General features: G+C 42.7%; 1 pseudogene; it reads left to right on the forward strand.

Moving 5' to 3' along the window:
• Window positions 1-1,962: 1,962 nt before the first annotated feature.
• Window positions 1,963-5,636, forward strand: LOC124698385 (annotated as a pseudogene).
• Window positions 5,637-11,446: the final 5,810 nt, after the last annotated feature.

The raw sequence follows: 11,446 nt of genomic DNA on the forward strand, positions 1-11,446 counted from the left end.
AGATGTTCTTTTTAGAAGTTGACTGTTAGTCAATCTCACACTGCTCCCATATCAAATGTCGAGTCTGTTACTACACAGCTTTCAGCAACTGTAAAATGTCATTTTCTAATCGCTCAAACTCTACTCATGTGCTTGCGATGGAACTTCTCCTCTTTTTAGAGCTACACTTATTAACGTACCAAAGCTTACTGGTCAATGCTTCAACAAATGCATGCTCCTGCATTCCTTCTTCTTCTGAATCCTGTTAAAACTAAAACTAATGCATTATTTTTCTGCTATTGCAATGTTATAGAAAATTAATTATGTACCTCTGATCTCACTAAATTCTTTGATAATATTGTAGTGTTTTCTCCATAACTCAAATGCCTCCACTCAGACTTTGTTTCAGTATGATATCAAGAATATTTACTGGGGAAATGTTCTTTAAGACTGTTTGGAGTTGGGGCACAATCAATAACGCATATTAGTTTTATTTACTTTACATGTTCCATTCAGTCTTTATCCTTAGATTTTTTTTAATAATCAACTGATTTTCTCTATTCAAATATTCAGTAGACTTAGTTTATAATTCCCAGATATCGATTTTCATGGAACTTCTACATTCCCTCAAAATAGGCTTGTAGTTTGAAGCTTAATTTAGCTAGAGTGATGAATTGCAATAGTATTTGCCACTTTATTGTAACATGTTTATTGAGTGCCTAGCATAAATTGTAGGTATTTTTACAATGGTCCATTTCTCTGTTCCATGTAAAATGGGGAGATGCATTCTGAGTTTTATCTGCTCTCTACTTGTTTTGCTCATTAAATGGTACGGGGTACTTTTTATTGCAACCTTTTATTTTTCTTCTTTGCGATATTTTCAATGGCTTCGCAGTATTGGACTAATATAAACTATAAAGTGAATCAAGAGAAATGTTGGACACCGAAGGCACACGACTAGCCATCAAGTGCCACTTTTTGGTTCAAAGGAATTTCATAGGATTATTTGGAGGATTTCAATCCTTAGGAATTTTTCCTACGTAGGTAGTTTGAGTCGCAGGATTTTAACCCCTAAGGATCCTTTGCAATCTATTTTGGAGGAAAATTTCCAGCCACTCAAACCTTTTAGCACAATTCCTATGTTTTTATGTGGCTTCAAACATTCTTTGATCCAAATTCATGTAGTTTCTTAAAAGGATTCAAGAGGACATGCCACTCCAATCCCGTGTTTTCCTATTACTGCGCTTTGAGAATCCTGCGAATCAAAGTGGCCTAATATTGTGTCACTAGGAGCCTGCTTGGTTTTCTGCCAATGTGGCAAGCCATTTTTGGCTAATTGCTTGGTTTTGCTCGGAAATTTGCTAGTGCACATGTCTCTCACATTGACCGTCCCTGATTTGGCATCCTCTTGTATAAAGTTGGTAGCAAACTAAATAAGCTCTATAAGTGTTGGAACATTATGTTTTCATAACGAGACTGAGTGCTGTCTAAGGCATAATTGTAGTTTAGGGTATTTTAGCGCACATAACTGATGGCCACCGCTTAACTTGCTCATGATGTGTACCTCTTAAATTAAATGAAAATCTCTTCGCCTTTTCTCGAGAAAAAAAACTTGTTCATGATGGCACAGTAGATAATTTATATGACTACATTGTTTGGTGCCAAACTTCTAATATCCCATTTTCTTGACTTGTATATGATGCCCCCCATAGGGGGCTTCACAGCGATTTGAGCCTCGTAGCCGTTGGATCTTGTTTGGTGGTGGATCTCGTCCGTCCATTTTTTCACTGTAGAGTAGTCCAGGATGAGGCCCTCGCGCGAACCCGTTTTTTATCCATGGGTCATGTGGCCCGCCCGGCCCGGCGTTGGCGCGTCGTCCTCTCTGCTCGCTCGCTAAATCCTGCCGCCACCCGAGCTTCGCCTCCTCCTCTGCCCCATCGCCGCCGCACCCCGCCTCCTCCTCTGCCCCAGCGCCATCGCGGGCTCGCGCGGCTCCCGGGCCGCCAGGCCGTCGCGGATCTCGCCAAGATCGCCTCCTCTCTACTGCCCCCGGAAGAAGACTGGAGTGGGACGGAGGCCGCCGGGGTTACGGAGGATGTGGTCGTCTTCGCGCGGGACGCCGCCATGCGTCCCGAGCTCTGGCTCGACTTCCCCTTTCTCCCCGACGACGCGGACTCGGACGGTTCGTGCGTTCACTTGCCTCCCTTCATCTTCGTCAACACCTTTTGAATCTTAATTGATTTTTGATTCTCCGTGTTGGCGTTCGACTGCAGATTTTGACATGACCGATGCGCAGCAAGACCACGCCCTGGCCGTCGAGAGCGTGGCGCCGGAGCTGGCGGATCTGAGAATCGAGCTCTGCCCCGGCCACATCAGCGAGGGCTGCTTCTGGAAGATATACTTTGTGCTGCTGCATCCTAAGCTCACAAAGGAGGCGGCCGACCTGCTTCTTTCTACTCCACAGGTCATTTCCGTTGATATAATGCTTCAATTGGGGTGGCAATGGCGTATGATTTTTATTCTCCAACACACATCTAAATGCGCAGCATTTTGTATTAGAAGGAGCAAGTCACACAGGAAAAACAACCAAAAGAAAATGTTCACTAGATTGTAGTTGCATTTGTGTTGGCGATTTGCACCCTTTATTTCCTTAGATGTTCTTTTTAGAAGTTGACTGTTAGTCAATCTCACACTGCTCCCATATCAAATGTCGAGTCTGTTACTACACAGCTTTCAGCAACTGTAAAATGTCATTTTCTAATCGCTCAAACTCTACTCATGTGCTTGCGATGGAACTTCTCCTCTTTTTAGAGCTACACTTATTAACGTACCAAAGCTTACTGGTCAATGCTTCAACAAATGCATGCTCCTGCATTCCTTCTTCTTCTGAATCCTGTTAAAACTAAAACTAATGCATTATTTTTCTGCTATTGCAATGTTATAGAAAATTAATTATGTACCTCTGATCTCACTAAATTCTTTGATAATATTGTAGTGTTTTCTCCATAACTCAAATGCCTCCACTCAGACTTTGTTTCAGTATGATATCAAGAATATTTACTGGGGAAATGTTCTTTAAGACTGTTTGGAGTTGGGGCACAATCAATAACGCATATTAGTTTTATTTACTTTACATGTTCCATTCAGTCTTTATCCTTAGATTTTTTTTAATAATCAACTGATTTTCTCTATTCAAATATTCAGTAGACTTAGTTTATAATTCCCAGATATCGATTTTCATGGAACTTCTACATTCCCTCAAAATAGGCTTGTAGTTTGAAGCTTAATTTAGCTAGAGTGATGAATTGCAATAGTATTTGCCACTTTATTGTAACATGTTTATTGAGTGCCTAGCATAAATTGTAGGTATTTTTACAATGGTCCATTTCTCTGTTCCATGTAAAATGGGGAGATGCATTCTGAGTTTTATCTGCTCTCTACTTGTTTTGCTCATTAAATGGTACGGGGTACTTTTTATTGCAACCTTTTATTTTTCTTCTTTGCGATATTTTCAATGGCTTCGCAGTATTGGACTAATATAAACTATAAAGTGAATCAAGAGAAATGTTGGACACCGAAGGCACACGACTAGCCATCAAGTGCCACTTTTTGGTTCAAAGGAATTTCATAGGATTATTTGGAGGATTTCAATCCTTAGGAATTTTTCCTACGTAGGTAGTTTGAGTCGCAGGATTTTAACCCCTAAGGATCCTTTGCAATCTATTTTGGAGGAAAATTTCCAGCCACTCAAACCTTTTAGCACAATTCCTATGTTTTTATGTGGCTTCAAACATTCTTTGATCCAAATTCATGTAGTTTCTTAAAAGGATTCAAGAGGACATGCCACTCCAATCCCGTGTTTTCCTATTACTGCGCTTTGAGAATCCTGCGAATCAAAGTGGCCTAATATTGTGTCACTAGGAGCCTGCTTGGTTTTCTGCCAATGTGGCAAGCCATTTTTGGCTAATTGCTTGGTTTTGCTCGGAAATTTGCTAGTGCACATGTCTCTCACATTGACCGTCCCTGATTTGGCATCCTCTTGTATAAAGTTGGTAGCAAACTAAATAAGCTCTATAAGTGTTGGAACATTATGTTTTCATAACGAGACTGAGTGCTGTCTAAGGCATAATTGTAGTTTAGGGTATTTTAGCGCACATAACTGATGGCCACCGCTTAACTTGCTCATGATGTGTACCTCTTAAATTAAATGAAAATCTCTTCGCCTTTTCTCGAGAAAAAAACTTGTTCATGATGGCACAGTAGATAATTTATATGACTACATTGTTTGGTGCCAAACTTCTAATATCCCATTTTCTTGACTTGGCACAGGTTTTAGAAGCTAGAGAGCAGTTGTCACAAAATTTCCAATATCAGACAAAGCTTGAGAGCAATGAAGACACAGTAGCTCCGACTATCAGCAATGCAGATGGTACTGTTGCTACGCCTGTAGAGGTGGTCCCCTCATTAAAAGATCAAGATGCCTCTGCGAGGGCCACATCTTTTGGCAACGTATATTACGGTATTCTTGAAACAATCCATCTCGACGAGGCACCATCAAAAGATATAATCGGTGATGCTGGGGCTGTTTCTTCAGATAACATCAGCAGCAGTGTGTGTGTACAACTTGTGCCCATATTAAGAGATGCCACTGAGTTATCACAATCCGAGATAGAAGAAAGCATTCGTGCTTTATCTAAAGAAGATGCGACTGAGTTCGCACAATCTAGGATTGAAGAAAGCACACCTGACTTCACCGCAGAAGATGCTGAAGCAGATGAGGAGACTGTGACATTAGTAGACAGTTTTCCATCTAAAGAAGATCAACGGAAACAGCCAGTGAGTGACCTCGGGGAGGGGTCAAGAGTTATCATTCAGAAGGCTGATAAGGATGACACCGATGATGATGGGGATGAATAGTTGGAGGAGGACACGGGTGGTTCGGGAAGCATACCCATTCAAATAGCAGACGACGATGAGGACGTATCTTTCGGTGATCCGGAGGAAGATGATGATGCGGCATGACAACAATGGTAAACCTTGGCTTCGTGCATCTGGTTCAATCCCACATGTATACACATGAGCTTGGGCCATGTCTACTGTATGGCCTCATGGTTCTGCTGTCATCAGCTGCTGCTGCTGCGGAATTGCTCCCCTTGTACTGTCTCTTTGGGTGGTAGATGCCAAAAATCGCCAACCCTGTTACTTAGTATATAGTCGATAAAAGCCGTTGTATAGTTTCCATAAGTTGCAGTATAGTCGTGGGTCGCCGTGATTTTGGAAAAAAACGACCGGACGACTATGCAACGACTCAAAGGGGAGTGATATTTAATGCCTGCAGATGCTACCTTCAACTTTCCAGTGTCTAAATGGCCATCGGCAGTCCAAGGAAATGTGAATAAAGATTTGTTTAGTGTACATTTTGTTACTGCTACGTTATGTATGCGTAGTAGCAGATGGTACTGTATTGTGTTGTAGCTTTTTCTGCCCAATGTACTGCTTTGTCTAGAACTCTAGATACAGACAGTGCATTGAAGACTATTCATTCTTTCTGTGCATTCACTCTTTTGATTTGATTTTATTTGTATAAGCAGAGAGAACAAAGCTTACTGTATTAGGCAACCAGAAAGTAGAATTGAGGGCACTGCAGTTATTTCTTAGACCAACCGTCTCTTTTCCACCTGGGACTTTTCTTGAGACCAACCGTCTCCTTTCCCTCTGAAGTGTTGGTTCTTGGTTAGCCGTTCAGAGTTTATGCTCTAAGTTGTTTTTGTAGCTATGAAGACCATCTTTATTTTTATCTCTTTTTGTGCTTCCTCCTGCTGGTGGTAAGATATGATTTCTTACACTATGCAGCGGCAAGATATGCCCTATGCATGCTTAATTTCTACCTTTCCTTTTCGGTTACACTTCATCTAGGCGCGCACAGAGAACACAGAACTCAGTGCACTTAAAAAAATTGAAGACAGAGCTGAAAGGGCCACGATTTTCTCCCTCTAATTAGCAGAGATAAAATTATAGTATGCTCGGCCAATCTGATAACTCATACAAAGAAATTGCTTTCAGTAACCCAAAATAGAGAAAGAATCATACCGATCAGTTCTGTGCCTTCTTTTCCCCTGGGGGTTGATCCATAAAATTGATGCCAACCGAGCGCCGCATCTCGATCCGGCGTCCTCGTCCAGCTTCAGTGTTGCTGGTCCGGTACCTCTCCACCGGTCTTTGCCGCATCGTTGCTCTTCAAAGCCGGGCCACAGTAATATCGCGCCCCCGCAGCTTAGCGACGGTCCAGGAACCTAGGTAGCTGCGCCGACGAGTCAGGCACAACGCCATCCGCAGCAGCTCCCCTCCGCTCGGACCGCGGCAGCTCCACTCTGTTCTCCTTCATTGATTTTCTTGGGTTGCCTTTCTTTTTTCCATCCGCTCCTTCAGAGCATCCACTTCGCTTTGCTCTACCTTGTCGATACCACCGAGGTCATGCTGCATATTGTCAGAAGATTCCAGTGCCTGCTTTTTTGAGAATAACAACGAAGGGAGTACTAGCCAAAGTTGTCCTTTTAAAATACAAACCAGAACGTGAGGACGTAAAATACGCCGCAAATTTATTTAAATTTATATATCTAAACAATGTTTAGTATATTAATATATCTAAATTTGAGACAAACTTTCGACATTCTTTTATGGACGGAGGGAGTACATCATGATACTTTATGCGTGTTGAGATTCTAACATAACCCCTAAACTCATTTCGTACATCCTTCTTTCGATATAACACTAAGAGACAACGCATTGTGGTAGCCGACTCTTGTAATATACAACTTCCTATAGGGTATTGTTCTAAGAAACGCTGCATTGATAAAGATCTTATTGACCCTCGATTCCAAAAAAAAATCCTTTTTGAAATTACATTTATCTGCACACTAAAATATGTATAGATGCATACAAATTCAGATAAAGCTAAGACATAGACAGAGGTAGTAAAATAATAGAGAGAGTCTATGAATAAGAAAAGAATGTCAATTTACTATATATACTACACTTCTCAAGCACACTCCCAAGATAGTTAGCGGTCCGCATCGTCGGCGTGGGAAGGAGATACGGCCATGGCGCGAAGGGGCAAATCGATTCGGGAATCGGTCGTCGGAGCTCCTCTCCTCCATGTCCAAAATTCTCGCTCCGCTGATCCATTGTACCACAGGAGACCGGTGGCATAAAGAGGACTACCTAGGAAAGCGACAAACTGATGCAAAACACATGATATGTTTGTGTTCTTTTGCTCCTCTTCGTCAAACGGATAATTATTCACCCATCATTTAATGCTTGCTTGACATCGATATTTACAAATGTATACAAAATAAACATTGGCACAAATTTGGATGTATCAAGAGATACATCAAAATTGTGACAACGATGAGACATCCTTTTATAGACAGAGGGAGTATCTATGTACAAGCCGATCATCACAAATTTACTGGCAAAGACTTTGATCGCTGGTGTCATAACCATCCGAATCAAAGAGAACAAACAACCTAGGCTAGAGAATAAAAGGAGGGCACCTTCTGAATTGAGTTTTGCGTGTGGAGAACAGATTACTACCAACTATGCTTTGTGATAGTTTGAACATATATCGTAGTGAAGAAACTTGAAGGTTCTCATGTATCCTTGTGTATGTTAAGAGGAACCTTATATGAAAGAGCAGTTTGTTTTGCTCTAAACCTGAACTGTTTGTCAGTGTGCGTGCTAATGCTCATTACCTTTTCAATTTAGCCATTTTATCGATTGTTCTACGCTATCTATTAGTTACAGCGTTCTACAAAATACTTATCGGTGCGAAACCTGGGGGACATGTTCTACGCCATGTTTAAGATTCACGATCACCGTAGTGTAGTAAACGATCTTCATTTCCGTTCGGTTTGTAAAACCTAATAATCACACGATAAAAAATTCACGTAATTTATCATCGTTAAATAAAATGTGTATCGGCATGAATGCCACGGGGTCGTGCGCTAAGGCGCACATCTAAATCTAGTCTAGAATAAAATCTGCAGTAAATGGCCAGCCACATGTGAAAATGCAGCTAAAAATTACTCACGCCACATCACTGCTACACTTGATTCTGTACGGCCTAGCTTGTATCACCCACGTTTGTACCTGCGGAAGTATTCATCGCATTATGCCGTTATTCAAATTGAGTAGGCACCATATCAATGTAACTATTCACAATTTGCCCTATGGAAATAAGTTTTTTTTTCGAAATGGGAGCATCGCCCCAGCCTCTGCATCTAAACGTGCACACAGCTTTCTTTATTAAATTATTCGCAAAGCCTTATAAGGGAAATACAAATATCAACTCGAAGCCACCTTTCCAACGACAACTCGCTATGCCTACGAGAGCAATGAAGGGGTTGACCATGAACATGGTCATTACACTGACAATACACCAACACACTTCATCTAAAACTGAATGCCTTCCCAAGCTGCCCACTGGCGGGTGAGAATCACATCCAGTCAAGCGGACCCTGAGCGCACGCCAGTACACACGCCACAGAAATCGCTACCGCCGTCTTCCTCACACCCATCTTCAAGAGAGATCACCGCATTGACCTTGTCAGACCTGGTGACGCCAGACAACTCCAACATCCTGCACGCATCCAGCAGTCCTCGTCCGTCTTCGAAACCCCACAGCTCCACGCCGCTGAGAATCGTCGACGACAACGTGGTAGATGAACACCACTCCACCAAAAACTACCTCCATCCAGCCGCTGCTCCAAAAACGATGCCCCAAGAGGTAGCACAACGCAGGGAGCGCCGTCATCGTCCGATCCTGGCTGGATCTAGGGTTTCCCCCGGAGCAGCACGAGTGAGTTCCCGCGGACTGCGACGATGATGCCTTCAAGAAGGAAGCGACGCTTAACGCCGCCATCGCCCGCCAAACTTGACACAGTTTTCACCGACAGCCGCGAGTCCCCAACTCGGCGAGAGCAAACGGAGAGGCCAGCAAAGATGATGCCTTCGCAGGAGAACGACGCCAAAAGCCGCCGCCATCATCCGCCAAGAACGAAGTCAAGGCTCGGTGTTCACCGGTGGCCCCTTTGCCGCTAGCTTGTCGTCGACTAGATCTTCATCACCGGGGTAGAGTGATCTGATACGTCTCAAACGTATCTATAATTTCTTATGATCCATACCACATTATTGATGATATCTACATGTTTTATACACATTATATGTCGTTATTATGCATTTTCCGGCACTAACCTATTAACAAGATGCCGAAGAGCCAGTTGCTGTTTTCTGCTGTTTTTGGTTTCAGAAATCCTAGTAAGGAAATATTCTCGGAATTGGACGAAATCAATGCCCAGGGGCCTATTTTTACACGAAGCTTCTAGAAGACCGGAGGGGAGACGAAGTGGGACCACGGGGCGCCGCCACACTAGGGCGGCGCGGCCTAGAGGGGGCCCGCGCGGCCCTAGCGTGTGGGGCCCCCGTGACGCCCTTTGACCTGCCCTTCCGCCTACTTAAAGCCTCCGTCGCGAAACCCCCGCATCGAGAGCCACGATACGGAAAACCTTCTAGAGACGCCGCCGCCGCCAATCCCATCTCGGGGATTCAGGAGATCGCCTCCGGCACCCCGCCGGAGAGGGGAATCATCTCCCGGAGGACTCTTCACCGCCATGATCGCCTCCGGAGTGATGAGTGAGTAGTTCACCCCTGGACTATGGGTCCATAGCAGTAGCTAGATGGTCGTCTTCTCCTTATGTGCTTCATTGTTGGATCTTGTGAGCTGCCTAACATGATCAAGATCATCTATCTGTAATTCTATATGTTGTGTTTGTCGGGATCCGATGGATAGAGAATACTATGTTATGTTAATTATCAATCTATTACCTATGTGTTGTTTATGATCTTGCATGCTCTCCGTTATTAGTAGAGGCTCTGGCCAAGTTTTTGCTCTTAACTCCAAGAGGGAGTATTTATGCTCGATAGTGGGTTCATGCCTCCATTAAATCTGGGACAGATGACGTAAAGTTCTAAGGTTGTGGATGTGTCTGTTGCCACTAGGGATAAAACATTGATGCTATGTCCGAGGATGTAGTTATTGATTACATTACGCACCATACTTAATGCAATTGTCTCGTTGTTTGCAACTTAATACCGAAGGGGTTCGGATGATAACCCGAAAGTGGACTTTTTAGGCATAGATGCATGTCGGATAGCGGTCTATGTACTTTGTCGTAATGCCCAATTAAATCTCACTATATTTATCATATCATGTATGTGCATTGTCATGCCCTCTCTATTTGTCAATTGCCCGACTGTAATTTGTTCACCCAACATGCTATTTATCTTATGGAAGAGACACCTCTAGTGAACTGTGGACCCCGGTCCTATTCTTTACATCGAATACAATCTACGGCAATATTTGTTCTTTACTATTTTCTGCAAACAATCATCTCCACACTATACATCTAATCCTTTGTTACAGCAAGCCGGTGAGATTGACAACCTCACCGTTTCGTTGGGGCAAAGTACTTTGGTTGTGTTGTGCAGGTTCCACGTTGGCGCCGGAATCCCCGGTGTTGCGCCGCACTACATCCCGCCGCCATCAACCTTCAACGTGCTTCTTGGCTCCTCCCTGGTTCGATAAACCTTGGTTTCTTTCCGAGGGAAAACTTGCTACTGTACGCATCATACCTTCCTCTTGGGGTTCCCAACGGACGTGTGTTGTACACGCCATCAAGCATTTTTTCTGGCGCCGTTGCCGGGGAGATCAAGACACGCTGCAAGGGGAGTCTCCACAATCCAATCTCTTTACTTTGTTTTTGTCTTGCTTTATTTTATTTACTACTTTGTTTGCTGCACTTAAACAAAACACAAAAAAATTAGTTGCTAGCTTTACTTTATTTACTGTCTTGCTCTCTATATCAAAAACACAAAAAAATTAGTTACTTGCATTTACTTTATCTAGTTTGCTTTATTTACTACTGCTAAAATGAGTAATCCTGAAGTTGAAGTTCGTTCGTTTAAACAACAAGGTGGAGAAAGTTTTAAAGATGCTTGGTATAGAATTAGTGATGCTCATCATAGGTGCACTAAGAAACACTCCACTATTATTCTACTTAGGAATTTTTATGTTGGTATATCTAGTTGGAATAGGTATGTTCTTGATACTCTTTCGGGGGGTAATTTCCTAGGTACTCCTGCTTTAGAAGCTAGTTGCATCATTGAGTGTCTAGTTGGAATACCACCTGTTAATGAAACTAAAATTGAAATCTCTCTTGAGGACGTCATGAAAAAGTTGGAAGCCATAGAGAAAAAATTTCCAAGTGTTGAAACTAAATTGGAAATGTTACTTGATAAAACTGATGAACTTGATAAATCCTTAGGAGGAATTGATGAAAGAATTAGTGTCTTAGGAACTTGTGTAGACCATGATAATCAAATCAATAGGATTGGCGAACTTGAAAAAGCT

The sequence above is a fragment of the Lolium rigidum genome, chromosome 3 (assembly GCF_022539505.1).
Source record: "Lolium rigidum isolate FL_2022 chromosome 3, APGP_CSIRO_Lrig_0.1, whole genome shotgun sequence".
Classification (NCBI taxonomy): Eukaryota; Viridiplantae; Streptophyta; class Magnoliopsida; order Poales; family Poaceae; genus Lolium; species Lolium rigidum.